The sequence below is a fragment of the Hyperoodon ampullatus genome (assembly GCF_949752795.1).
Source record: "Hyperoodon ampullatus genome assembly, chromosome: 4".
Lineage (NCBI taxonomy): Eukaryota > Metazoa > Chordata > Mammalia > Artiodactyla > Ziphiidae > Hyperoodon > Hyperoodon ampullatus.
In genome coordinates this window covers 57,416,900-57,444,686 of record NC_136917.1, presented here as the reverse complement: position 1 = coordinate 57,444,686, position 27,787 = coordinate 57,416,900, and the positions used below count along the sequence as shown (strand labels likewise).

Sequence of the window (27,787 nt, the reverse complement as noted above, 5' to 3'; positions counted from 1 at the left end):
AGTGGTGAGAGTGGGCAACCTTGTCTTGTTCCTGATCTTAGAGGAAATGGTTTCAGTTTTTCACCATTGAGAACGATGTTGGCTGTGGGTTTGTCGTATATGGCCTTTATTATGTTGAGGTAGGTTCCCTCTATGCCTAGTTTCTGGAGAGTTTTTATCATAAATTGGTGTTGAATTCTGTCAAAACCTTTTTCTGCATCTATTGAGATGATCATATGGTTTTTATCCTTCAATTTGTTAATATGGTTTACCATATGGATTGATTTGCATATATTGAAGAATCATTGCATTCCTGGGATAAACCCACTTGATCATGGTGTATGATCCTTTTAATGTGCTTTTGCATTCTGTTTGCTCGTATTTTATTGAGGATTTTTGCATCTATGCTCATCAGTGATATTGGCCTGTAGTTTTTTTTTTGTGTGACATGTTTGTCGGGTTTTGGTATCAGGGTGATGGTGGCCTGGTAGAATGAGTTTGGGAGTGTTCCTCCCTCTGTTATATTTTGGAAGAGTTTGAGAAGGATAGGTGTTAGCTCTTCTCTAAATGTGTGATACAGTTTGCCTGTGAAGCCTTCTGATCCTGGGCTTTTTTTTTTTGTTGGAAGATTTTTAATTACAGTCTCAACTTCAGTGCTTTTGATTGGCCTGTTTATATTTTCTATTTCTTCCTCGTTCTGTCTCGGATAGTTGTGCTTTTCTAAGAATTTGTCCATTTCTTCCAGGTTGTCCATTTTATTGGCATACAGTTGCTTGTAGTAATCTCTCATGATCCTTTGTATTTCTGCAGTGTCAGTTGTTACTTCTCCTTTTTCTTTTCTAATTCTGTTGATTTGAGTCTTCTCCCTTTTTTTTCATGATGAGTCTGGCTAATGGTTTATCAATTTTGTTTATCTTCTCAAAGAACCATCTTTTAGTTTTATTGATCTTTGCTATTGTTTCCTTCATTTCTTTTTCATTTATTTCTGATCTGATCTTTATGATTTGTTTCCTTCTGCTAACATTGGGGTTTTTTTGTTCTTCTTTCTCTAATTGCTTTAGGTTTACAGTTAGGTTGTTTACTTGAGATATTTCTTGTTTCTTGAGGTAGGATTGTATTGCTATAAAACTTCCCTCTTAGAACTGCTTTTGCTGCATCCCATAGGTTTTGTGTTGTTGTGTTTTCATTGTCATTTGTTTCTAGGTATTTTTTGATTTCCTCTTTGATTTCTTCAGTGATCTCTTGGTTATTTAGTAGTGCATTGTTTATCCTCCATATGTTTTTTTTTTTGTTACAGATTTCTTTTCCTGTAATTGGTATCTAGTCTCATAGCGTTGTGGTCAGAAAAGATACTTGATATGATTTCAGTTTTCTTAAATTTACCAGGGCTTGATTTTTGACCCAAAATATGGTCTATCCTGGAGAATGTTCCATGAACACTTGAGAAGAAAGTGTATTCTGTTGTTTTTGGATGGAATGTCCTATAAATATCAATTAAGTCCATCTTGTTTAATGTATCATTTAAAGCTTGTGTTTCCTTATTTATTTTCATTTTGGATGAACTGTTCATTGGTGAAAGTGGGGTGTTAAAATCCCCTACTACGATTGTGTTACTGTCGATTTCCCTTTTTATGGCTGTTAGTATTTGCCTTATGTATTGAGGTGCTCCTATGTTGGGTGCATATATATTTATAATTGTTATATCTTCTTCTTGGACCCCTGATCATTATGTAGTGTCCTTCTTTGTCTCTTGTAATAGTCTTTATTTTAATGTCTGTATTGTCTGATATTAGAATTCCTACTCCAGCTTTCTTTTGATTTCCCTCTGCATGGAATATCTTTTTCCATCCCCTCACTTTCAGTCTGTATGTGTCCCTAGGTCTGAAGTTGGTCTCTTGTAGACAGCATATATATGGGTCTTGTTTTTGTATCCATCCAGACAGTCTATATCTCTTGGATGGAGCATTTAATCCATTTACATTTAAGGTAATTATCGATATGTATGTTCCTATTACCATTTTCTTAATTGTTTTGGGTTTGTTATTGTAGGTTGTTTCCTTCTCTTGTGTTTCCTGCATAGAGAAGTTCTTTTAGCATTTGTTTTAAAGCTGGTTTGGTGGTGCTGAATTCTCTTAGCTTTTGCTTGTCTGTAAAAGTTTTAATTTCTCTGTCAAATCTGAATGAGATCCTTGCTGGGTAGAGTGATCTTGGTTGTAGCTTTTCCCCTTTCATCACTTTAATATGTCCTCGTACTCCCTTCTGGCTTACAGAGTTTCTGCTGAAAGGTCAGCTGTTAACCTTATGGGAATTCCCTTGTATGTTATTTGTTGTTTTTCCCTTGCTGCTTTTAGTATTTTTTCTTCGTATTTAATTTTTGATAGCTTGACTAATATGTGTCTTGGCATGTTTCTCCTTGGATTTATCCTGTATGGGACTCTGCACTTCCTGGACTTCATTAACTATTTCCTTTCCCATATTAGGGAAGTTTTCAACTATAATCTCTTCAAATATTTTCTCAGTCCCTTTCTTTTTCTCTTCTTCTTCTGGGACCCCTATAATTCGAATGTTGGTGTGTTTAATGTTGTCCCAGAGGTCTCTGAGCCTGTCCTCAATTCTCTTTATTCATTTTTCTTTATTCTTCTTTTCAGTAGTTATTTCCACTATTTTATCTTCCAGCTCACTTATCCGTTCTTCTGCCTCAATTATTCTGCTATTGATTCCTTCTAGAGAATTTTAAATTTCATTTATTTTGTTGTTCATCATTGTTTGTTTGCTCTTTAGTTCTTCTAGGTCCTTGTTAAATGTTTCTTGTATTTCCTCCATTCTATTTCCAAGATTTTGGATCATCTTTACTGTCATTACTCTGAATTCCTTTTCAGGTAGACTGCCGGTTTCCTCTTCATTTGTTTGTTCTGGTGGGTTTTTACCTTGCTCCTTCATCTGCTGTGTGTTTCTGTCTTCTCATTTTGCTTAACTTACTGTGTTTGGGGTCTCCTTTTCACAGGCTGCAGGTTCGTAGTTCCTGTTGTTTTTGGTGTCTGCCTGCAGTGGCTAAGGTTGGTTCAGTGGGTTGTGTAGGCTTTCTGGTGGAGGGGACTAGTGCCTATTTTCTGGTGGATGAGGCTGGATTTTGTCTTTCTGGTGGGCAGGTCTGCATCCAGTGGTGTGTTTTGGGGTGTTTGTGACCTTATTATGATTTGAGGCAGCCTCTCTGTTAATGGGTGGGGTTGTGTTCCTGTGTTGCTAGTTGTTTGGCATAGGGTGTCCAGCACTGTAGCTTGCTGGTCGTTGAGTGGAGCTGGGTCTTAGCATTGAGATGGAGATCTCTGGGAGAGCTTTCGTCGTTTGATATTATGTGGAGCCAAGAGGTCTCTGGTGGACCAATGTCCTGAACTTGGCTCTCCCACCTCAGAGGCACAGGCCTGACACCCAGCTGGAGCAGCAATACCTTGTCAGCCACACAGCTCAGAAGAAAAGGGAGAAAGAAAGAAAGAAAGAAAGAAAGAAAGAAAGAAAGAAAGAAAGAAAGAAAATAAAGTTATTAAAATAAAAAGTAAAAAATAATTACTAAAAATTAAAAAAATTTTAAAGTAATATAAAAAAGAAAGAAAGAAGAGAGCAACCAAACCAAAAAACAACTCCACCAATGATAACAAGTGCTAAAAACTATACTCAAAAAAAAAAAAAAACCCAAAACAAAGAAACAAAAACAATGGACAGACAGACCATTGACAAATGGTAAAAGCAAAGCTATACAGACAAAATCACACAAAGAAGCATACACATACACACTCACAAAAAGAGAAAAAGGAAAAATATATATATATCGTTGCTCCCAAAGTCCACCGCCTCAGTTTTGGAATGATTCGTTGTCTATTCAGGTATTCCACAGATGCAGGGTACATCAAGTTGATTGTGGAGATTTAATCCACTGCTTCTGAGGCTGCTGGGAGAGATTTCCCTTTCTCTTCTTTGTTCGCACAGCTCCCGGGGAAAAGCTTTGGATTTGGCCCCGCCTCTGCGTGTAGGTCGCCTGAGGGCATCCATTCTTCGCCCAGACAGGACGGGGTTAAAGGAGCAGGTGATTTGGGGGCTATGGCTCACTCAGGCCAGGGGGAGAGAGGGAGTACGGAGTGCGGGGCGAGCCTGCGGCGGCAGAGGCCAGCATGACGTTGCACCAGCCTGAGGCGCGCCGTGTGTTCTGGGGAAGTTGTTCCTGGATCACGGGACCCTGGCAGTGGTGGGCTGCACAGGCTCCCGAGGGGAAGTGTGGATAGTGACCTGTGCTCGCACACAGGCTTCTTGGTGGCGGCAGCAGCAGCCTTAGCGTCTCGTGCCTGTCTCTGGAGTCCGCGCTGATAGCCGTGGCTCATGCCGGTCTCTGGAGCTCATTTAGGCGGTGCTCTGAATCCCCTCTCCTCGCGCACCCCGACACGATGGTCTCTTGTCTCTTAGGCAGGTCCAGACTTTTTCCCGGACTCCCTCCTGGCTAGCTGTGGCACACTAGCCCCCTTTAGGCTGTGTTCATACAGCCAACCCCAGTCCTCTCCCTGGGATCTGACCTACGAAGCCCAAGCCTCAGCTCCCAGCCCCGCCCGCCCCGGCAGGTGAGCAGACAAGCCTCTTGGGCTGGTGAGTGCCGGTCGGCCCCGATCCTCTGTGCGGGAATCTCTCCGCTTTGCCCTCTGCACCCCTGTTGCTGTGCTCTCCTCCGTGGCTCCTAAGCTTCCCCCCTCCTCCACCCGCAGTCTTCGCCCTCGAAGGGGCTTCTAGTGTGTGGAAACCTTTCCTCCTTCACAGCTCCCTCCCACTGGTGCAGGTCCTGTCCCTATTCTTTTGTCTCTGTTTATTCTTTTTTCTTTTGCCCTACCCAGGTACGTGGGGAGCTTCTTGCCTTTTGGGAGGTCTGAGGTCTTCTGCCAGCGTTCAGAAGGTGTTCTGGAGGAGTTGTTCCACATGTAGATGTATTTCTGATGTATTTATGGGGAGGAAGGTGATCTCCACTTCTTACTCTTCCACCATCTTGAAGGTCTCTCTTGAGATTGGTTTTCATCTTGGCAGTTGAACTGTCTGTTTTTGATTGGTTCATCTTTGTAGTTTCTAGTTCCTTGTTAAAGTGATCTGTGTCTCTTTTGATAATCTTTCTTAAATCAGTGAGCATTTTTCTTACCACCTTCTTTTTTTCAAAGCATAAGTTTATTGAGTTTGCATTAGTATTTTTATCAGCAAGAGGGTGTTTCCCTGAGGGAGAATTTTATCCTGGAAGCTAGTGCCTCAGGCCTGCCCAGTCTTTCTCTTTGTCCTTTAGCTTCAAGGAGCTGTATTACCACCTTTTTCAACTTGGGGTCTAGTAGACTGATGAGTTCTGTTTTACTATTTGTTCTTTCGGGGAATTTCTCTTGTTCTTTTAATTGGGAGTAGTTCCTCTGCCTTTTCATTTTACTTAACCGTTTCTCCTAAATTCATAGAGACAGAGAAAGTTATCTGCTGTGGTCTTGAAGGGGTGTTTTTATGTGGGAGTGTCCCTATGTAGACTGCATGTCCAGTGTTTTTGGTGTGAGGGCTGGTTTTGGTATGGACACTAGCCTCGTCTTTCTTCAGGGTGTGCTGGCGGTTATCCCCTTGATGGGGGTGGTGGTGGTGGTGGTGATTAGTGTTGTAGTATCTAGAGCCTGTGCAGGATGTGAGTCAAGGCTTCCTCTCTGCTCTATGACTGTGGCTGCCCTGTCAGGGGTGGGTCTGTTCCCCAGTTGTTGGATAAGAACCTCTGAGGTTCTGAAACTGAGGGTCAGTTTCAGTCAGGCTCCATTGCCCTTGAGTGCATGCCCTGCCCCAAAGGAGGTGAGTGCTGAAGCAAGTGAGGCCTGTGCAATCAGAAAGGACCTATGCACTGCCTGTGTAGGTGTCCGCAGTTCACCCAGAAGCAGCCCAAGATCATGTCCCTTTCTCTGTTGTGTTCGTCCCAGATCTAGTGCAAGGCTGCGGTGTGGAGTAGGCTGGGGGTCAGGGCGTTGTGACTGCAGGAATTGAGGTGGCTGGGCTGCCCTAAGGTCTGGGCTATCTCTGTGGCAGTCTTCTCCCAGGACCTGTCTGCCCCAGATCTAGCACTAAGCCGCAAGTGACGAGTGGGCAGAGCTGGGGGTGGGGAGGTGCTCTCTCATTGGGAGATGAACTCCTGAGTGTGCTGACAAGGCCATTGCCATCCCAAGCAGACCATACTCTATGCAGAGGTGTAGCTAGATTGAATCCTCTCCAGGGCCTGCCTGGAGACAGGTGCTTAGCCACTGCATGCTCTTATGGCACTGCCCTATGCATGTTGTGACAGTGGTCTCCCTGGCTCCACCCAGATCACACCCTACCTACCCCAGTCTGTCTCTGCATAGCTAGACCAGGTCTTTGCCCAGATGGTGTGCCAGGCTGTGGTGTGGAGTGAACTGGACTAGGGTGTTAGCCCCTTTATGTTGAGAAGTGTAGCAAGGCTGCAGACGCCAGTGCATGGCTCTCTCTGCCCTGATTGTTGGCAAGCCAGCATGTGTGCACTTCCTGCAAGTAGAGTCTAGGCTTTTCCAGCCCTTCTGTCTGTCTCAGCAGATTTCCCAGCAGGCAAGGGGGCTTGTCTCCTCTGCACAGGACACCAGGAGTGGGCATGACCTCCTTGCTCCCCAGGACAAGGGTCTGCCCATGTGGACCTTCTCTTCCTTATAGATCCCTACCAGGGGTGTAGTTCCCAACCTGGTAATTTTTTTTTTTTCTATCCTACCTGGTTATATGGAGATCTTTTCTGCAGCTTTTGTTGTTTAGGAGTTCTTCTGCCAGTTTCCGGTTAGTTTTCGGTGAGGATTGTACCACGTGTAGATGTGTGTTTGATGTGTTGGGGGAGGTGAGCTCCACGTCCTCCTATTCCACTATCTTCATCCTCTTCTCCTACTGGCTTATGAGAGATATTTATGCTAGGCTTAGAATTTAAAAAAAATTATTTTTATTGAAGTATAGTTGATTTACAACATTGTGCCAATCTCTGCTGTACAGCAAAGTGACTCAGTTATACACTTGTAGACCTTCTCTTGTTTTAAAATATTCTGTTCCATTATGGTTTATCCCAGGAGATTGGATATAGTTCCCTGTGCTACACAGTAGGACCTTGTTGTTTAGGCTTAGAATTTTAAGTTAACTATAATTTTACATCAGATGTTGACAGTGTCATTTCATTGTATTTTGTCTTCCACTATTGCTGCCGGGAAGTTAGTTCTCTGTCATTACTTAAAAAGAAATTGATCTTTTATATCTATTTTAAGATAATCTTTTCATCTTCAGTATTCTGCAATCTCACTACGATCTATATATGTGTCTATTTGACTCTATATGAGATTCATTTGGCTTCTTGAATTAGTGGCTTGGCGTTATGAAAAATTCTAATTATCTCCTCAAATATTATTCCTTCTGTTTTATCCTCTGGGACTCCAGTTAGAATAGAGTGAAATGGTATATATAGATCTGTGTCTTGTAAACTCTTTCATAATCTCCATCTGTTTTCTCTTTTTGCTACATTCGTTTTGCCTTCCAGTCTGTTCTTTTTCATCTATGTCTGATATGTTCTTAAAACTACCCGTTGAGTTTTAAACTTTCATTTATTACAACTTTACATTTCTAGCAGTTCTATTTGTTCTTTCCTCAAATATACTTGCTCATTCTTCACAGTTTCTGTTCCCTCCATTTATTTTCAAACATTTATTTCCTTAGATACATTAAATACAGTCATTTCATATTTTGTGTTTGATAATTCCATTGTCTGACGTCAATGCTTGTCTGCTTCAGCTGTTTTTATTTCTCCTGGCTCTCACTCTGGTATCTTGTTTCCTTGCACGTTGAACTACTTTTTTTTTTTTTTTTTTTAATGATAAGTTGCTCACTTAACTTGAAATTCTATTTTTGGAAATTATTTGAAGCCTGGGGTAAAGAGGCATTATTCTAGAGATAATTTACTCTAACCACATTCTAGGGGCATTACCAGTTTGATAGCAGTATAAAGTTACATTCTCTGAGGAATTTATCCCTGTACCCACCACCCCTTGCCAACTGTCCAGGTCCAGTGCATACACGCTACAAAATTATGTGAGGTCTAGAAGTGGTTCCAAATTCTTAGTAGTGATTCCTATCCCCCACCCTCCTTGCCCTACTTCTAGGGTCAGGAATAGTGTTTCAGACAGTTTTTATTGTAGCCCCTGGATGGAAGTTACGTGTAGCTCACTTAACAGTGATGTGTATCCCTTTCAGAATCTCTCCTTTGATGGGATGAATCTCCTATTAGACTTTCCATGTTGGTTGATTCTAAACCTTTTTCACCTCGTCCTTGTGCAAAGTAAGGCTGTGACAAGGAAGCTCAATTACCAAGTACTAAAGACAAATGGATAGGAACTAACTACGGATACATGCGATATCATGGATGAATTTCAAAGCATTATGCTAAATGAAGGATGCTCAGTGCAAAAGGCTACATACTTTGTGATTCTGTTTATACAGAACAGAAACCACGTCAGTGTGGTTACCAGGGGCTGTGGGTGGGGTGAGAGATTGAGTAAAAAGTGGCATGAGAAAACTTTTGTGGGTAATGGAAATATTCTACATCTTGATTGCGGTGGTAGTTAAATGATTATGTATGTTTGCCACTCATCAAACTGTACACCTTAAAAGAGTGAATTTTACTACATGGAATTTATAACTCAATAAACCTGACTTTAAATGAAACAGATCTCTCTCTCTCTCTCTCTGTCTCTCTCTTACACACACACACATGCACACACCCCTTAAGTTCAAATGTATCCGTATCTCTGAATGTCTCCAGGGTGAAGCTGTTATAAGTGGTCTAATTATCTCTCTGGGGTTCCTAGAGGGCAGAGATTTTTGTCTATTCAGTGCTGTATCCCTAGCACATAGAACAATCCTAAAATATTATAGGACCTCTATAGATACTGGCAAATTGACTAAATTAATGAATTTTAAGCAGTGGCCCACAAACTTTTAAAGATCCAAAGAACTCTCATGGAAAAAAACAAACTTTCTTGAGTGCCAAAGATCTTAGTCTGTCATAATGAGAAAAGTAGTAGACTAAGGAGTAGGAATCTGATTTCTATGACAGCTGTGTTTCTAACTTGGAGTTAAGACATCCTATTTCTCTGGGCCTCAGTTTCTTTATATATAAAATGAAACCTATACTAGGTATCTCCTCAGTTTCTCACAGAAAAAAAGTTACAATTTTAACTCTCCACATCTATTCTCTTTTCATTCACCTCTTCCACATCCAGAAGTCCAGAAATATTAAGAGGATGAATCATCAGTTTCATGTTATCTTGGTTTATTAAATTTTAGAAATAAATTACATTTCCTTAATTGTCATATTTAGAGCATATCAGAAACGAGGCATCATTTAATACATATTTATTAACAAATTACTGTATTTCTCATGACTGTTATTGTGGAATTGGGATAAGGGGAAATGCTTAATATGTACAAGTATTCCCCAGAGCCTCATGAGAGTGAATTAATGAACAATCGGAGTGGTTAGGTAATCTTGGAAGGATTAGAGAACTTTTTTTTTTTATTGAAGTATAACTGGTTTACAATGTTGTGTTAATTTCTGCTGTATAGCAAAGTGGTTCAGTTATACATATATATATATATATATACATATATACACGTTCTTTTTAAAAAATATTCTTTTCCATTATGGTTTATCGCAGGATATTGAATATGATTCCCTGTGCTATACAGTAGAACCTTATTGCTTATCCATTCTCTATATAGTAGTTTGTATCTGCTAACCCCAGCCTTCCACTCCATCCCTCCTCCAACCCCCTCCCTCCTGCAACCCCCTCCCCCTTGGCAACCCCAAGTCTAGAGAACACTTCTTAAATGTACCTAAGATTATCTGAAAAGAATTTCAAAAATATCAATAAAATTTGTAGTGTTTATGTGTATTAGCTATTATATATGAACTAATGAATATTGATTATTGCATAAAAATACTTTAAAAATAGAATTTGACATTTATCCATAATAATGAAAATCAAATTTTTTTTTTTTTTTTTTTTTTTTTTTTGCGGTACACGGGCCTCTCACTGTTGTGGCCTCTCCCGTTGCGGAGCACAGGCTCTGGACACGCAGGCTCAGCGGCCATGGCTCACGGGCCCAGCCGCTCCGTGGCATGTGGGATCTTCCCGGACCGGGGCACGAACCCGTGTCCCCTGCATTGGCAGGCGGACTCTCAACCACTGCGCCACCCGGGAAGCCCTGAAAATCAATTTTTAAGGTAGTTTGAAAATCAATAAGAAGTATTGAGGTAGGTCACCCTAAAGGAGAGAAAAATAATGATAAAGTTTTTCCCTTTCTCACAGTGTTCTTTAAATGTTGCACTATCCTTCCATTCTTCCATGGCCTCTAAACCTGTGTACATGCTTTTCCCTATTACTAAGTCACTGTTGCCCTTCCTGGATAACTCCTCATCTTTCAGAGCCCAGCCTTTCATAACCTTCCATCCCCCACCTGGAATTTTGAGTTTTTCTATTATGCTGTATTCTTATGATAGTCTGTAACATGTTTATTATAACAATTTAATTGCCTATCTTACCATTAGGACCCAAGTTTTTTGAGGCTGAAACGGTGTCCATCTCATTCAACATCATATTTCTGACCCTGAGTAGGCCAAACACACAGAAGGTGCTTAATAATTAGTAACTGAGGGACCTCCCTGGTGGTCCAGTGGTTGACACCATGCTTCCACTGCAGGGGGCATGGGTTCGAACCCTGGTCAGGGAATTAAGATCACGCATGCCATGCAGCATGGCCAAAAAAATAGAAAGAAAACAAAACAAAACTGAATGACTGTAGTGCTAATTGAGTGTTAGGTGAACTGAAACTTTAGAAGTCCCTCGATTTAACATTTCTGTGAAAAAGAGCTGGCACAAGTTTTTTAGTGATTGAATTCTAAAACTCCTTTATTGGGCCCGTGAGAAGGATTTAAGAGCTCTGTGGAACAGACAATTTGGTAGAATAGGAGGCCGGGTGATTATGATGGCAATTATTAGAAACAGCCTTAACATATATACAAGTGAACACAAAAAACTAGTTTGTGAACATCAGTGCATCACATGAAGGTCTTGGAAAATGCTTTGAAAGTCATTGGTTCAGATAAAATAGGAAGTTCAATGAAGATCTCTCCACAAAGGAAGTTTATGTTTCTATTTTGAGGCAAACAGTAAGTATCTGTAATTACTTCAGAAGAGGAGAAGAGTTTCCCAGTAAGGGAAATCATAGGCAGAGAATTAAATATTATCCACAGAGCTAAGAAGAAACTGCCTCATTTTTTCCTTCAGGCAGCCACCATTACAGTCAAGTAACCTATATAATTTGATCTAATATCAAGGAATTGTGAATTTAGAAGTTAACTAATTTATTACTAATATATATACTAATATAACTAATTTATTATGTATATAGATCATCAAACCTTTAAATTCATGTAATCTCTACTTCAAGTAGCATTATTTAAAAGGAATCCAAGCTGAATAATATTTTCATAATGGATTGTCACATTAAATCAGGTTTTTATATTATCACTTCATTGAATCTGCTCTGCCAAGGTCACAAAGGACCTCCATATTTCCATCTCATGTTTCATCTAACTAAACACAGCAGTATTTCCTTCCTCCTTCTTGACACAGTGACTTTCAGACTTTCAGAACATATTCCCTCCTGATTTCCTATGACCACACTGGCTAGTCCCCCTCAGTCTCCTTTGTTGGCTTCTCTCCATTTCCTAGACCTCAAAATGTTGATGTGCCCTAGGATTGGCCATCTTCTCTAACTACACTAATTCCCTAGGTGATCTCATTCAATTTTATTACTTTAATTATAGTTTTCCTAATCTTTGCTCAAATCTTTCTAGATGTGATATCTCCCCTAAGTCCACAGACCTCAATAATCAATTGCCCAATCAACATAACTTATATGTTTAACAAACATTTCAAATTTAACATGTCCAAAATTCTTGATTTTTTTTCCATACCAAAACTAACCCTAAATTTCCATAACAGTAAATAGCACCACCAATACCAAAATACCCCACACAAACTGAGGGCCATTTTTCTTTAACATTCTATATCTAAGACCATCAAATCGTTTCAATTTTCTTTAAAATATGTCCCAAATCCAACCAATTTATATTAACTCCAGCACTAACACCCTAATTCAAACTATCACTATTTTTTGCCCATATTTCTGCAATGGCCTTCTAACTGGTATTCCTTCTTATACCCATATAACAACCAGACTTATCTTTTTATTTTTAAATTTCATTTGAATCTCCATTCAAAACCCAAAACCCTCTCTTGTTTTCTCATCATCCCCTTTCTTCTTTTTTGTTTTGCTTTTTAAAAAATTTTTATTGGAGTATAGTTGATTTACAATGTTGTGGTAGTTTCAGGTGTACAGCAAAGTGAATCAGTTATATATACATATCCACTCTTTTTTTAGATTCTTTTCCCATATAGGCCATCACAGAGTATTGAGTAGAGTTCCCTGTGCTATACAGTAGGTCCTTATTAGTCATCTATTTTATATATAGTAGTGTGTATATGTCAATCCCAATCTTCCAGTTTATCCCTACCCCCCCTTACACCGTGTAACTATAAGTTTATTTTCTACATCTGTAACTCTGTTTCTGTTTTGTACATAAGTTCATTGGTACCCTATTTTTAGATTCTACATATAAGCAATATCATATGATATTTGTCTTTCTGTCTGACTTACTTCACTCAGTATGACAATCTCTAGTTCCATCCATGTTTCTGCAAATGGCATTATTTCATTCTTTTTTATGGCTGAGTAGCATTCCATTGTATATAGGTACCACATCTTCTTTATCCATTCCTCTGTTGATGGGTATTTAGGTTGCTTCCATGTCCTAGCTATTGTAAATAGGGCTGCAGTGAACACTGGGGTGCATGTATCTTTTCGAATTATGGTTTTCTCCAGATATATGTCCAGGAGAGGGATTGCTGGATCATATGGCATAAATCGGAGCAAGATCTTTTTCCATCTACCTCCTAGAGTAATGAAAATAAAAACAAAAATAAACAAATGGGACCTAATGAAACTTAAAAGCTTTTGCACAGCAAAGGAAACCATACACAAAACGAAAAGACAACTCTCAGAATGAGAGAAAATATTTGCAAACAAAGCAACTAACAAGGGATTAATCTCCCTTTCTTTATAACACTTGCCACTACCTCACATAATATTGCACATCTATTTGTAGGCTCCCTATAGGCAGGGACTTTGTATTGTGTACCCAGAGACTAGAAAAGGGTCTGACACTTAATAGATGATTAATAAATATTTGCTGAGTGAGTCGCCAAGTACTTTTTAAAAAAACTTTGGTATCTGATATTACAACCTGGTAATACAGGTTATAATATCAGATGTACAATGATTATCTGATGATACCTGTCTTTGCAACTACATTCTAGGATCATACTTAGAGCCCCATGCACCACATTTTTTTCTCATGTGACTGTAATAAAGAATTCCAACTCTTCACTCTGGATTAGCTTTTCTTCAGAATATGAGCCCTGTGATACACTATTTTCCAGGAGGAAGAAACTTATAAACTCTACTTTTAAGTATGATAGAAATGAAGATATGTTTGTGACATATATGGACTCTATTTGTAGGAGTGATTTTTTTTACAGTGAGTTAGTATAGTAGAGAGTTTCAAAAATCTATACTGTGATTGCACCAGAAATCCCCCTCCTGCCAAGACACAATATATATATTTTTATATGAAAGGAAAAGGTAAAAACCAGAGTTTTCAAGTGTGAAAACATAGACCTAAACTCATATTTATTTATTCTTTCCACAAATACTTAATGAATTTCTGTAGTGTGTCAGGCATTATGCTAAGCACCAAGGAAACAGCAGGGAACAAGACAGATAGGTCTGTGTGCTCATAGAATTTACCTTAGAGTGGGAGCAGTTAGACAGTGAATGGGCAGAGGAATATATGAAATGACTAAAAACTGTGATTAGTGCTCTTAATAAATACAATGCTGTGCTAGAAAAAGGTGGACTCTGGTAGGCAGAATAATGCCCCTCAAAGATGTCCACAACTCTAGTCTTCAGAACTTGTGAATATGTTATAATACGTAACAAAGGAGAATTAATGTTGCTAAATCAGCTGTCCTTCATCCGGACAGTATACTGAAATATCTGGCTGGATTCAACAATATCGAAAGGGTGGAAAAGAGGGAAGAGAGGGTCACAGTCTGAGAGAGATTTGAAGATGCTGCACTACTGATGGTGAACATGGAAGAAGGAGCCACAAATCCAGAAGTGCCTCCAGCCTCTAAGAGCTGGAAAAGGCAAGGAAATGGATTCTCCCCTAGAGCCTCCAGAAGGAAATTGCTCCTGCTGGTGCCTTGATTTTAGCCCAGTGAGACCCATTGCAGACTCTGACCTTCAGAAGTCTCAGATCATAAATTTGTATTGTTTAAAGCCACTAAGTTTGTGATAATTTGTGATGGCAGCAAATAGAAAAATGACACGGGGACTTCAGATAGGAGAGTCAAAGCAAGTTTCTCTAAAATGGTATCATTAATCTGAGAGTTGAAAGATTAGAAGGAACATGTTATGAAAAGAGCTGGTGATAATGCATTCCAGGAAGAGCAAACAGCAAGCCCAAGGGCCTTAAGATTGAAAAGAGATAGATATGTTCTAGAAACTGATGAAAGCTCAGAGTAATTCAAGTGTGATGATGGAGGGAGAAAATGGTTAATAAGAGGTTGGAAATTTAGGTAGGATTAGTTTTTGCAGGGCCTTATAGGCGACTTTAAGGAATTTAGATTGCATAACATAATTAACATGTACAAATCAGTGTATAGCTCAACAGATATTTAAAGGGTGAACACACTTGAGTAACCACCACCCAGATCGGGAAACAGAATATTACCAATACCCCCTGAAGCCTCTCTCATGCCCCCTTTCAGTCTTTATCTCCACCAAAGGCAAGCACTATTCTAACTTACCTTAGTTTTTCCAATAATTGAGCTTTATGTAAGTAGAATTGTACAAAATGTTGTGTTTCTGATTTTTTCCTGCTGAACATCACATTGTGAGATTTATACATACTGTTGCATGTAGCAGTAGTTTTTTTAAAAAGTCATTACTGTATATATTTCTGTATATGGCAATAACAATATATTCATTCTATTGTTGAAGTTTGGATTGCTTCCAAGTTTAAGATGAACATTCTTTTACGTGTCTTTTTGTGTGCACATATAAGTATTTCTATTGAGAATATACCTAAGACTGCAATTACTGAGTTGTAGGGTATGCATATTTTGAACTTTGGTAAATGCTGACAGTTTTCCAGAGTGGCTGTACCAACTTATAACCCATCAGCAGTGTGTGATAGCTGAAGTTGCCCCATCCTTTCCAACACTTGAAAATGTCAGCTTTTTAATTAATTAATTCTCTTGGGTGGATAAAGACATTTCATTGTGGTTTAAAATTCCATTTCTTGGATAATTAATGATGTTGAAACCTTTTAATATGCTTATTGGCTTTTTGAACATCCTGTTTTACTAAGTGCTTGTTCAGTGACTTACTACTTCAGTTTTTTAAAGATAATTCTGGCTTCCATGGAGAGATTATATTAGCCAGTTTTAAGCATTTGTTTGGATCTTGGTGTAACATGAATGAAGTTTGGTATATGCATAAAAAATTTATTTTATAAGTGATTAGATACAGAAGGTGTGCAATACAACACCATCAAAGTGCAATTTACTTGAAAGATTTATGATGAAACTGAATCAAATAATGCTTTCTGAAAAGTGTTGATCTAACCTGACACCATCAACTTTAACAGAGTATCATACTTCCTCATGAATTGAATTTGTTAATGAAATGGTGTCCTTGAAAAGCAAGCTTTATAGAAATTTAATGATTGAAGGAGAGAAAATGCAATGCTGCATAAAATTTAGTTTAATGTCCTCCAGAAAAAATTAATTTTACTGGCTTGAAACTGAGACATAAATATGAGGAGAAGAAAAAGGGCATGTCCAATTAATGGGATTTCTGGCTGCCTGCCTGAGAAGATTCTGCAAAGTCTTACAATACAAGGTAAAACCCACCTCCTCTGGAGCAAGTGGTATGCCTGTCCAGAATGCAGAGGGTTCCGCCCAGCAATAAATTAACTTTGTACAGCATGCTTTATTGCTCTGCCCTGCATTCTAGCAGGCCTTCTGTCATTGTCTCTCCCCCTGAGTGGCTTGCTTTGCTTGTTCTGTTTTAAAGATGACTCAGTCAGATTCTTAGTCTTTCATCTTCTCCTTTCCCTACCCCCACCCCATTTTTGTTCCCAGAGTATCAAAGCCAGAGCAGACCCTTTTTTTGTTGATATTCCAGCATACTTAGCTATTATTGGCCCTGAGAAGTGAACTGGTTTTCTCTTTCATAGGTTATATCTGTCGTGTAACCAGGCTCTCTCTGGCTCTCCCAATTCTCTGAAGCTAGTGATCACAAATATCCACGGCTTCTGGGGGTGGGGCTGCTTTTAATCCCAGCCTCCTCCTGGGACAACTGGTGCAATCCCCTCTGCAGCTCCAAGTAAGGGGACAGGAGAGCAGCCACAGATCCAAGGCTGACAGGGCTGGCACTCTGTGGAGTTCTGTGCTGCTGCTCCCCTTCCTCCACACCTTCCTCCGTTGGTCTATATTTGAAGAGCCTAGTAAAATAATTTCCCAGGGGCAAGGGATGAGAAAGGGTGGGGTGAAGGAAGGGAGTGTCTTAGGGGAGAAAAATGCAGTCGACTCGCCCTCTGCTGGTTAAAGGTCTGAATTATCGTCGCCAAAATAGTGGGAAATAGTGAGAAAGCAATCCGTACAACACGGATAATTTACAGGTAAAACTCGGCTTAATTTAGTTTATTTGTCCATCTTAAATAGCTACTTGTTCCCGTTAGCTCTACCTGCTGCCCCAGCACTGAGATTTAATTAGACTGATTCTAAACACTAGAACTAGTTAATATGTCAAGCTGTCCTGAGCGCATTTTCATTTGCCCTTGGGCTTTTGCTGTTATGTAAGTTAAAACCCGCAGATGTGCTCTTTTTTGTCTAATTTGTTGCTAGGCAACTGGAAAGATGACACCTAAACCGTCAATTTTAGAGTACACTCGTGCTTCAGTCCAACCTCTCTGTCTAAAATAGTAATTTCATGTGAACAAAAAGAGCTACTGTTTGGGTTTTCGAGACTAACTGAAAAACTATGCAGAAAAAGCAGTCCGTCCCCATGCTGGTTTCTTAGGAAAGCTGACAGGCAGCTTTGCGCAAGAGGGATTGGCCGCCATAACTCACACGGACTTTTGTACCGCCTTCGTTGTCTTAACGCGTTTTGTCGGAATAAACCAACACACCGAGGTTGGTTAATCTACTGTCTCTCGCACCGCAAGATAGCATTTCTAAGAATGCACTTAGAATCCGGTGGGTAGTGAGGGAGAAAAATTAGGATTTTTGCATTACGATGTATTATTTAAAATCACCTGGTTCTCCTGCCAACCTAAATGTCCCAAATCAAGGAGTTCTTTCCCCCTCCATATCTGGCTTTGTAAATTGTCCGTCACGCAGCCCTTGGAACCAGTTGCGATTGGCCAGTTCCTTTGTCAGGTGAAAATCTCTGCTGCGAGTCATGGGACTAAATTGGGCGGTGTCGCTGTCCGCGTCGAGGGTGCTGAACTCTAGGCGTGGCCAGAGAGGCTTCCTTTGCATGACAACTTCCGGTAGGGCGGGGTCAGGGTCGCTTTCCAAAAGGTGGCTCCACCTGCCACCTGGTGGTAGATGAGGAAAATGCTTTTGATAAAGTTCAAAAAGGACTTTGGATGGAGACCCTAAACTCTGAAGAAACAAATTGGAGGGGTTTGGAATATTGAACTTCAGGAGGTGGTTTTGGGGAGATCTGGCCATTTAAAAAAGCCACAGAGAGGTATAGGAGAATTGAGAATTTCCAGAGTGATCTCTCACTTCTATCACATCCCCTCAAATTATTTACAAATGTTAAAATTTTCCCAAGCATTTCTTTCAGCATATCTTGTTATCAGATGAGTATCTGAAAAATATGTTTTTATAGACATTTAGAAATAGTTACTAAAGTATTCACAGAGTACATTTTGCTGAAAGAAATGCTTCTGAAGCTCTCTCTTGTTAGCCAAATACATTCAAGGAAGCTTAGCTGAGAGTACTTCTCTCTCTGATTTTTGCTTCTGGAAGGAAAAAACAAATGTAATTATATTTAGGAAGTGGTAAGAGGTCATAGAAATTCTAGGAGGAAAACTCATGTTTCTTATTTTCTTCCAGGACTGGTATATATAAACTATCAGAGTTGAAAACACAGGAAAGTTATGGTATGCTTCTTATGTTTACCCTGTGTATTTTCACACTGTGTACTCTTACACAGTGATGATGAAGTCACTTTGAAGTTTGTACATTTAACTTCAGATGGGGAGCCCCTGAAGTTAATCGGGTTGCTAAGTAGAGATTCTTTTGATAGATAATGAGAATGAAACAGGAGAAAGAGGTAATGGAATAGTTCTTTCAAATGTTATCTTTGTAAAAAATACTATGGAAAGGTGGGTACTTTTTTTTTTTTTCAAGAGGCTATGAAGTCAAAATTCCAACTGACCTTACAATTTCTATGTTTGTGATAGTAACCTCTTCTTCCTAATTAGTTTAATATCACTCTTCCCATATTCCAAAACAAGTGACTGCTTTATAGCCAGAGTCTTACTATATCTTCAGATATGTGGGTTACAGTGTAAAGTCACTTCTAGTAAATTGAGAGTAACATGAATTTCTTTCTCAAACTTAGCAATCTCAGAAAAAGATAGAACTACCCGGGAAGCACACTTGGCTTTGTCAACCAACCCAGTTAATATTTAGTATTCTTATAGATGTCTTCTCATTTACTTTTCTATGGATCTTAACACAGAAAATAGTTATCATTTCTGTTTTCAGACATAAAACTTTTTTTTCAAAATACTGATTTCAATAAAAATTTAGGTATCCAATTTGGGGATGTTACTTGAATTATCTTCACGGATAAAGGAGATAAATTGGTTGGAGTTTAATTAAGAGAAGAATAAACATTCTAACCTAGCCTCCATTTGGTTAAATTGGGAAGTTTCCCAAACACCTGTCAGATTTCATGGAGAAACACCTATAACCCATGCTACCAGAGTCAACATGGGCATGAAAGCCATCTGTTTAAAGTAAGAATGTAATATAAATCTGGACTATAAATGGTATTGGTTTATATTAAGGCTTTTTATATTACTGTGGAAGACAGAAGCATTACATGCAGATGCACATGGTAAACAACAAGAGGCATTGTCATTTAAAGCAACAGATGGTAGATCAAAAGCAGCAGCAATAAATTGAGCTGCCTAAGAAAGACTTCTATACCCTCAAAGCCTCTTGTTCCTGCCAAAAGGAATAAGAAACCTAAAATGCATGAAAAGACACAATAAAAGAAAAGAATCCTAAAATAATAGTGAAGTCTAAAACTGCAGGTGTGCACTCAATGTTTTAAAATACATGTGCTCCAGGGCTTCCCTGGTGGCGCAGTGGTTAAGAATCCGCCTGCCAATTCAGGGGACACAGCTTCAAGCCCTGGTCTGGGAAGATCCCACATGCTGCAGAGGAACTAAGCCCGTGCAACACAACTACTGAGCCCACGCGCCTAGAGCCCGTGCTCCGTAACAAGAGAGGCTGCTGCAATGAGAAGCCCGTGCACCTCAATGAAGAGTAGCCCCCGCTCCCACAACTAGAGAAAGCCCGGGTGCAGCAACAAAGACCCAATGCAGCCAAAAATAAATAAATTAAATAAATTAATTAAAAAAATAAAATACATGTGCTCCTAAAAAGTTTTTTTCAGACTTGAGTATATATGAAAGTTCGAGGGTATCCCATATATTAATATGCTTATAAATGACTATAACAAATATCATAAATATTAAAAGTAAGACTATTTCAAGTTTGAATACAATAGAAAACCAATGGGGAGATTAGCCAGTATTGTAATTACACATGCATAGTAATAAAGTCCATTTAGAAAAATCTTGTGTGCTCCACCTATTCATACTCCCTCCCCCTAAGTCCTGGCAACCGCTGATTTTTCTTTTCTTTCTTTTTTTTTTACAGTTTCTATAGTTTTGCCTTTTCTATAATGTCATATAGTTGGAATCATAGAGCAGCTTTTCAGACTTGCTTCTTTCACTTAGCAGCATGCATTTTAAGTAAGATGCATTTATGTTCCTCCATATCTTTTCATGGCTTGATAGCTCATTTCTTTTTAGTGCTGAATAATAATAATAATAAAGAATAATTCGTTATCTGGATATACCACAGTTTATTTATCAATTCACCTACTGAAGGACATCTTGGTTGCTTCAAGTTTTTGCAATTATGAATAAAGCTGCTATAAACATTCGTGTGCAGGGTTTTGTGTGGACATAAGTTTTCAACTACTTTGGGCAAATACCAAGGATCATGATTACCAAATCTTATTGTAAAAATATCATATTTTAAGATTTGCATAATGAGCAAATATATTTATGGTGCTGGGAACCAAATATTCTCACTTTGGTACAAGGCTAATATAAATATGAATTGGGGGATGGAAAGGAAGAAACCTGTTTTAATGGATTGAAAGTATAAATACCATGATTACAGCCACACACATACACACACCACAGATACTTATGTAAGTACAAGTATATATTAATATAGGCAAGTATCATCCATGGATGTTGGAAAACACTGAGTAATAAAATTGTTTTGGAAATAGAATATTCACATAGTTTTTTCCCTAGTTTCATTGAGATATAATTGACATACAGTACTGTATAAGTTTAAGGTATATAACAGTGATTTGACTTACATCATGAAATGATTACCACAATAAGTTTAGTGAACATTCACATCTCATATAGGTACAAAATGAAATAGAAAAAAATTTTCCTTGTGATGAGAACTCTCAACTTTCATATATAACATAAGGCAGTGTTATATTTATCATGTTATATATTACATCCCTACTACTTATCTTATAACTGGAAGTTTGAACCTTTTGACTACCTTCATACAATTCCTCTTCCTACTCTCACCCTCCCCCTGCCTCTGGTAACCACAAATCTGATCTCTTTTTCTATGATTTTGTTTTTTTGAAGTATAATTGACCTATAACACTGCTATTTCCTGGTACACAACACAGTGATTTAGTATTTCTACATATTTCAAAATGATCACTATGGTAAGTCTAGTTATATCACCAAAAATATTACATAGTTATTGACTGTATTCTCCACACTACATTTCATCCCCTTGACTCATTTATTTTGTAACTGGAGTTTGTACCTCTTAATCTCCCTCACTTATTTCTTTCATCCCCCCCACCTGCTCCCCTTTGGCAATTTGTTCTCTGTATCTGTAACTCTGTTCCTGCTTTGTTATGTTTGTTCATTGGTTTTATTTGTTTTTTTAGATTCCACACATAAGTGAAATCATACAGTTTTTGCCTTTATCTGACTTATTTCACTTAGCATAATACTGTTTAGGACCATTCATGTTGTCACAAATGGCAAGATTTCATTCTTTTTTACGGCTGAGTAATATTCTGTTATATACACACATACATACACCCCCCACACACATCTTCTTTATCCAGATTGCTTCTGTATCTTGGCTATTGTAAATAATGCTGCAGTGAACATAGGGGCGCATATATCTTTTCTTTTTATTATTTATTTATTTTTTTACATCTTTATTGGAGTATAATTGCTTTACAATCATGTTAGTTTCTGCTTTATAACAAAGTGAATCAGTTATACATATACATATGTTCCCATATCTCTTCCCTCTTGCATCTCCCTCCCTCCCACCCTCCCTATCCCACCCCTTTAGGTGGTCACAAAGCACCGAGCTGATCTCCCTGTGCTATGCGGCTGCTGCCCACTAGCTATTTTACATTTGGTAGTGTATATATGTCCATGACTCTCTCTCGCTTTGTCACAGCTTACCCTTCCCCCTCCCCATATCCTCAAGTCCATTCTCTAGTAGGTCTGTGTCTTTATTATCTTTTCTAATTAGTGTTTTTGTTTTCTTCAGATATACCTAGGAGTGGAATTTCTGGGTCACATGGTAGCTCTTTTTAATTTTTTGAGGAATCTCCATACTGTTTTTCATAGTGGCTGCACCAATTTACATTCCCACCAACAGTGCACATGGGTTCCCTTTTCTCCACATCATGGTCACATAGTTTTGAAACATCTCTCCTAAGATAACTAATCATGAAAAATTAAAAGGTACCTTTCAAATTGAGAAATGTGGACACTATTTTGTAACCAAATTATCAAACTTAGTAGCACCAATAATGGGACATAAATGACATCATATGCCTCCTGATGTAATGCACTGAAGAGACTACAACATCTCCAAGGTGGTACTGATTTCAAAATATTTCATCTGAATCTAATGAAGACACAATGCCCAAACTGAGGGATATCCTGTAAAATGACTCTTTAAAAATGGCAGTGTCATGAAAAAAAAAGTCATAAAAATATTTTCTTTAAACTGCTCTAGTTTAAAGGAAACTAGAAAAACATGACAATTGAGTGCAACGTGCAAACCTTGATTATATCCTGGATTTAAAAAAAAACAGCCACAAAGGACATTGGAACAATTGAGGAAATTTAAATATTGAATACAATATGAGGTAATAGTAGTCATGTTAAATTTCCTGCGTGTGATAATTGTAATCGAAGTTATGCGGGAGAATGCCCCTGTTTGTAAGAGGTACATATTGATATATTTAGGGATGATATGTTAAAATGTCTGCAACTAACTCATAACAAAATACAATGTTTACATACTGTATCTGTCAGCTATGGTCACAAAATACAGTGCAAAACTTAATAGCTCAAAATAACATAAATTCCCACTCGTGCATCTGGAGGTCAGCAGATTTAGGCTGATATCAGCTGTGCTTTGCTTTAGTATACAGGTTGTATCCAGTGCTGTTCCATCCTCATCCTTGAATCGGTGGGCTATCCAGAAAAAGTTCTTAGAAAGGTGGCAGAAGAGCAAGAGGGCAAGCCCAATTATTGCAGCACATTTCAAGCCACAACTTGCTTTACTCTGTGTATTAGTTTCCTAGGGCTGATATAACAAACTATGACAAACTGGGTGGCTTAAAAAAAACAAACTTATTCTCATAGTTTGGAGGCTAAAAGTCTGAAATCAAGGCATCAGCAGGGCCCTGCTTTCTCTGAAGGCTCTAGGGGAGGATCCTTATTTGCTATTTCCTAGCTCTGGTTGTTGCCAGCAGTCCTTGGCATCCCTTGGCTTATAGCAGCATCAGTCCAGTCTCTTAGCTCTGTCGTGATATGGCCTTCTTCCCTGTGTGTGTCTGTGTGTCTCCAAATCTCTCTTTATAAGGATACCAGTCATTAGACTTAGAGTTCACCATAATTCCATATAAGCTTATCTTAACTTGATTATATCTGAAAAGACACTCTTTTCAAATAAGGTCACATTCACAGATACTACCCACTCTGCTAACATCCCGTTGGCCAAAGCAACTCACGTGGTCAAGCCCAAAGTGAAGGGGTGGAGAATTACACTAAATGCATCGTGAGGGTCTAGTATAATTCACAAGGCCAAACTCAACATCAATAGAGCAGAGAGATATATTCTGCCCACAGAAGTTAAGAGGGTGAGTGACTATTTTTGAATAATAAATGTGTGTGTGTGTATATATATATATAAAATGTATAACGCATGTGATGTATATGCATACATGTGTATATATATGAGAGAAAGTGAACAAATACAGGAAAATTGGTGAATCGAGGTGAAGACTATATAATTATTTATTATTGTTTATTATGTCAAATATCAACAAATCTGGACTTAGGGAAGGAGAAGCTGTTTTAAAAGACTTTTCGCAATAGCAGAACTCATTGATCACAAAATCTGCAAATGTCTCATACAGAAAAAGTTTTTTTGTTTTTGTTTTTTAAATTAGGGAGGCATAAGCAGGGCTAGCAGTAACTTTGTGTGGGAGTAGGACAAGGGGATAGAGCAAGCAGATGGTATAATCAGGGTGCTTTTACAGGAATATTTTTCCCTCTGTGGTTGGCCAATTCTCAGAATGAACCATTAAGTGGGGGATTTTAGGACTTGTTTCAGTTTGGGGGTGAATTAAAGTTCAGAGGCCTATGAGAAAAAGAGAAACCTGACTAAAATTTGGTCAAACCAAATCAATAGGTAGGTAATGGGTAATTGTAAGCACTCTTGAAACTCTTCTGAAGGTTTAAATTATTTCAAAACAAGATTTTTTAAAAGCTAAGAGTTAGTACTTAGATACAATTTTTAAAAAATTATGCAGTCCTACCTTTTCAGTCTATGCTTACTTTTATTTATTTATTTATTTTTGGCTGCGTTGGGTCTTCGTCTCTGCGTGCCGGCAAGCGGGGGCTACTTTTCATTGTGGTGCCCGGGCTTCTCATTGCAGTGGCTTGTCTTTGTTGCAGAGCACGGTCTCTACGCACGTGGGCTCAGTAGTTGTGGCACACGGGCTTAGTTGCTCCGTGGCTTCCCGGACCAGGGCTTGAACCTGTGTCCCCTGCATTGCCAGGCAGATTCTTAACCACCATGCCACCAGGGAAGTCCTTAGATACAATTTTGGAATGCATTTTTTATTCTCCCTAAACCTCATGATATTTTACTACGTGTGGTTTGCCCCTCTTCCCAATAACTAGATTTTGAGTAAAGACACTGGCATTACAGGCTGGTAGGTTGTAGATTTATTCTGTATGTCCTAGTTCTACCTTCACTGGAAAGAATAAAAACTTACTTTAAAAAAATACCATGATGTTTAAAGGGTCCAAAGTTTTCAAAGGAAAAAAAATATTTTGGAATTTAATCCCATCAAGCAGATAATACATACCCTGAGAACTAACTAAACAAATTAAGATTCAGAGGAATCCAATTGAAGAGCAGCATTTCTTGTATTTCAAGTCATAAGAATGTATTTTTTAAATTTATGGGTTTTGAATAAGTTACTTACAAACTGATTGTATTAAGACTTCCTAGGTGGTGACTGTAGTTAATAACACTGTATTGTATATTTGAAAATTGCTGAGAGATCTTAAAAGTTCTCATTACAAGAAAAACGTTTATAACTATGTGTGGTGATGGATGTTAACTAGACTTACTGTGTTGAGCATTTAGCAATATATACTAATATCTAATCACATTGTATACCTTAAACTCATATAATGTTATATGTCAATTATATCTCAGCTAAAAAAAAGGCTTCCTAGGATGCCATAAGCTTCTGCTTAATGTGTGAATCACTGGGAGAAATACCTCTTTTTAAACAAAACTGTAGATATATATCAACTAAGGATAAGCTATATATCAACTAAGGATAAGCATGTCTCTTTTTCTTAATTATAAAGAGATACTCAGGACTCATATTTAGAATATATGAAGAACTACAACAAATCAATAGGAAAAAGACAATCCAATGTAAAAAAATGAGCAAGGGAACTGAACAACCGCCCCCCCAACCAAAGGTTATCCAGATGACTAAACATATATTAAATAGTGCCCTACGTCATCAATAATTAATAATCAGAGAAATGCAAGTTAAGCCCACACTGAGATAGCCAAAATGGTTAAACTTTTAAGAAGACTAGTAACGATAAGTGTTGGTAAGAATTAGAACAAATGGACCAATTTAAAATAATGGACCTATTTACACATCTCATCCTGCTGATGAGATGTGTAAATTGGTACAACTTCTTAGAAAGCAGTTCGGCAGTATCAGGTAAAGCTGAAAAGAGCATACCCTATGACACCAATGCCACTTCTAGGTATATGCCCCCCCCAAATGTACACACGTGTGTACAAAGTGACATATATAATGACATACTTCTGTGAACAGTAGAACAATAGTAAATGAGTTTTGCTGTTCATGCTGAAAAAGACAAAAGCAGTCCGTGACAGCTAGGAGCTAGCCTGATACTCAGAGCTAGGCTATGCTGTTCTCGTGTTGAACTAAAACAGGTTCATAGAACAGCATTAGACAAGGCCACTCTGTGACAGTGATGGATTAAGAGAAAAACAAGAGGATGCCATAATCAGGTGAAAAGGAACATTTTCCAATCCACAAAAATGGCTAATATGAATTACCAATCACAGCTTTAGCCTCCTTCCATTTTTCTCATCTTCTAAGAATTATTAATATACCCAACTGTAAAAATAACTGTTTCTGACAGCATCCAATCCAGAGCAAAGTTCTACTTCAAACCACCCCCAAATCACCTTGCACAAATACCGCAAGTCCTTTTTAACACCCTCTTATTGAGATGCCCCATGATTCTCTGTGGTGTGATGTCTCCCTTGTTGCAGTAATCAGAAAATACAACCTTGTTCAACTACAGGTGTGTTCCTGATGGTCTGTGGCCAAAGAGCATTGACCAGACTGGAATTCTATACAGCAATGGAAATGAATGAGCTAGAGCAGAACACAACATCAATCTGAGACTGAGCTAAATATCAAAGGAAAGAGACTAGATTCTGAAGATTACCTACTGTAAGTGTTATGAGTTTTTTTTACAAATGGGAAACCACCAAATGTTCCTGCTAATCAGCATGAGACAGAGTGTCAGAAGACAGGTTCTAGTTTTTATATTGCCAGCAGTAGCTGTATGGACTAGGCAAGTGATTTCATCATTTGGGCCTTAGTTTTTTCATCTATTTAAAAAAGGGGTGGGGGAGATTGGACCTAATCTTTCTGAGGTGCATTATCATTCTTAAACATTCTATGATCTTATGACTGTAAAAAACTCTCAACAAATATCTTGCAAAATTTCTGTTGGGCCATTTTCAATATATGTAAGTAGTCTATTATTTAATTTCCTTTAAAATCCAAAGCCAAACATTTATCTTCACTTAATTTATCTACCATATTACTTGGAAAGCAGAGTTACATACTAATTACGAGCATGACTTTGGAGTCAGACAAAATCAAATTGAGTTCCTTCTCTAATATTTACTAGGTAGAAGACGTTGGGGGAGTAACATAACCTCTCCAGTCTCAATTTCATCTGTAAAAAAGAAATAATAATAATATGTATTTCATAGAGTTGTTGCAAGGGTTAAATGAGATAATGCATGTAAATTACTTAATACAGTACCAGTATATTGAAATCATACCCAGTAAGTATTACTTCCATCAGAATCATAAGTGACAAGCCAGGCGCTTCCTAAGCGTTTGAGGGTTCTGTGGAAAAGAATGGGTTTATGCAAACCATGAAGCAAGTTGAACAGTTCCCCCATCAATGTACCTAATGGACCCCAGTTTCCTGAGAGATGATGTCTGTCTGCCCCTTTCCTTTTCCTACTGATCACTTTCTCCAAGCCCCCCTCCCTCATTCCCATCCAGTTGGTTCACGCTTCAGAAGACACCGCAGCATCTTTTTGCCTCTCCCTTGGTCTCTGGGCGGAGTGCGTGTGTGGAGTGTGCCGAGTACCTTAACACCTCGCTGTTTGCCCGCTGCTGCAGCGGCCCCAGCCGGCTCACAGATACTATGACTTCAACCTTGAGCTTGCTTAACGAGTATCCTCATTGGGTGTTCAATTCCCCAGGGCTTTTTTCCTGAAAAGGAATTGAAAGGCGAGTTTGCTGTTGCTTTGGC

General features: G+C 38.6%; 1 pseudogene across 1 annotated transcript in view; it reads right to left on the bottom strand.

Moving 5' to 3' along the window:
* The window catches only part of LOC307051219 (programmed cell death protein 2-like), a 31,270-nt pseudogene extending 13,475 nt beyond the window's left edge, over positions 1 to 17,795 (bottom strand). Inside the window, exon 1 of the transcript in view lies at positions 17,651 to 17,795. The product of the transcript in view is annotated as a programmed cell death protein 2-like (transcript). The remainder of the gene's footprint in view (positions 1 to 17,650) is intronic.
* Between the last annotated feature and the right edge of the window lie 9,992 nt (positions 17,796 to 27,787).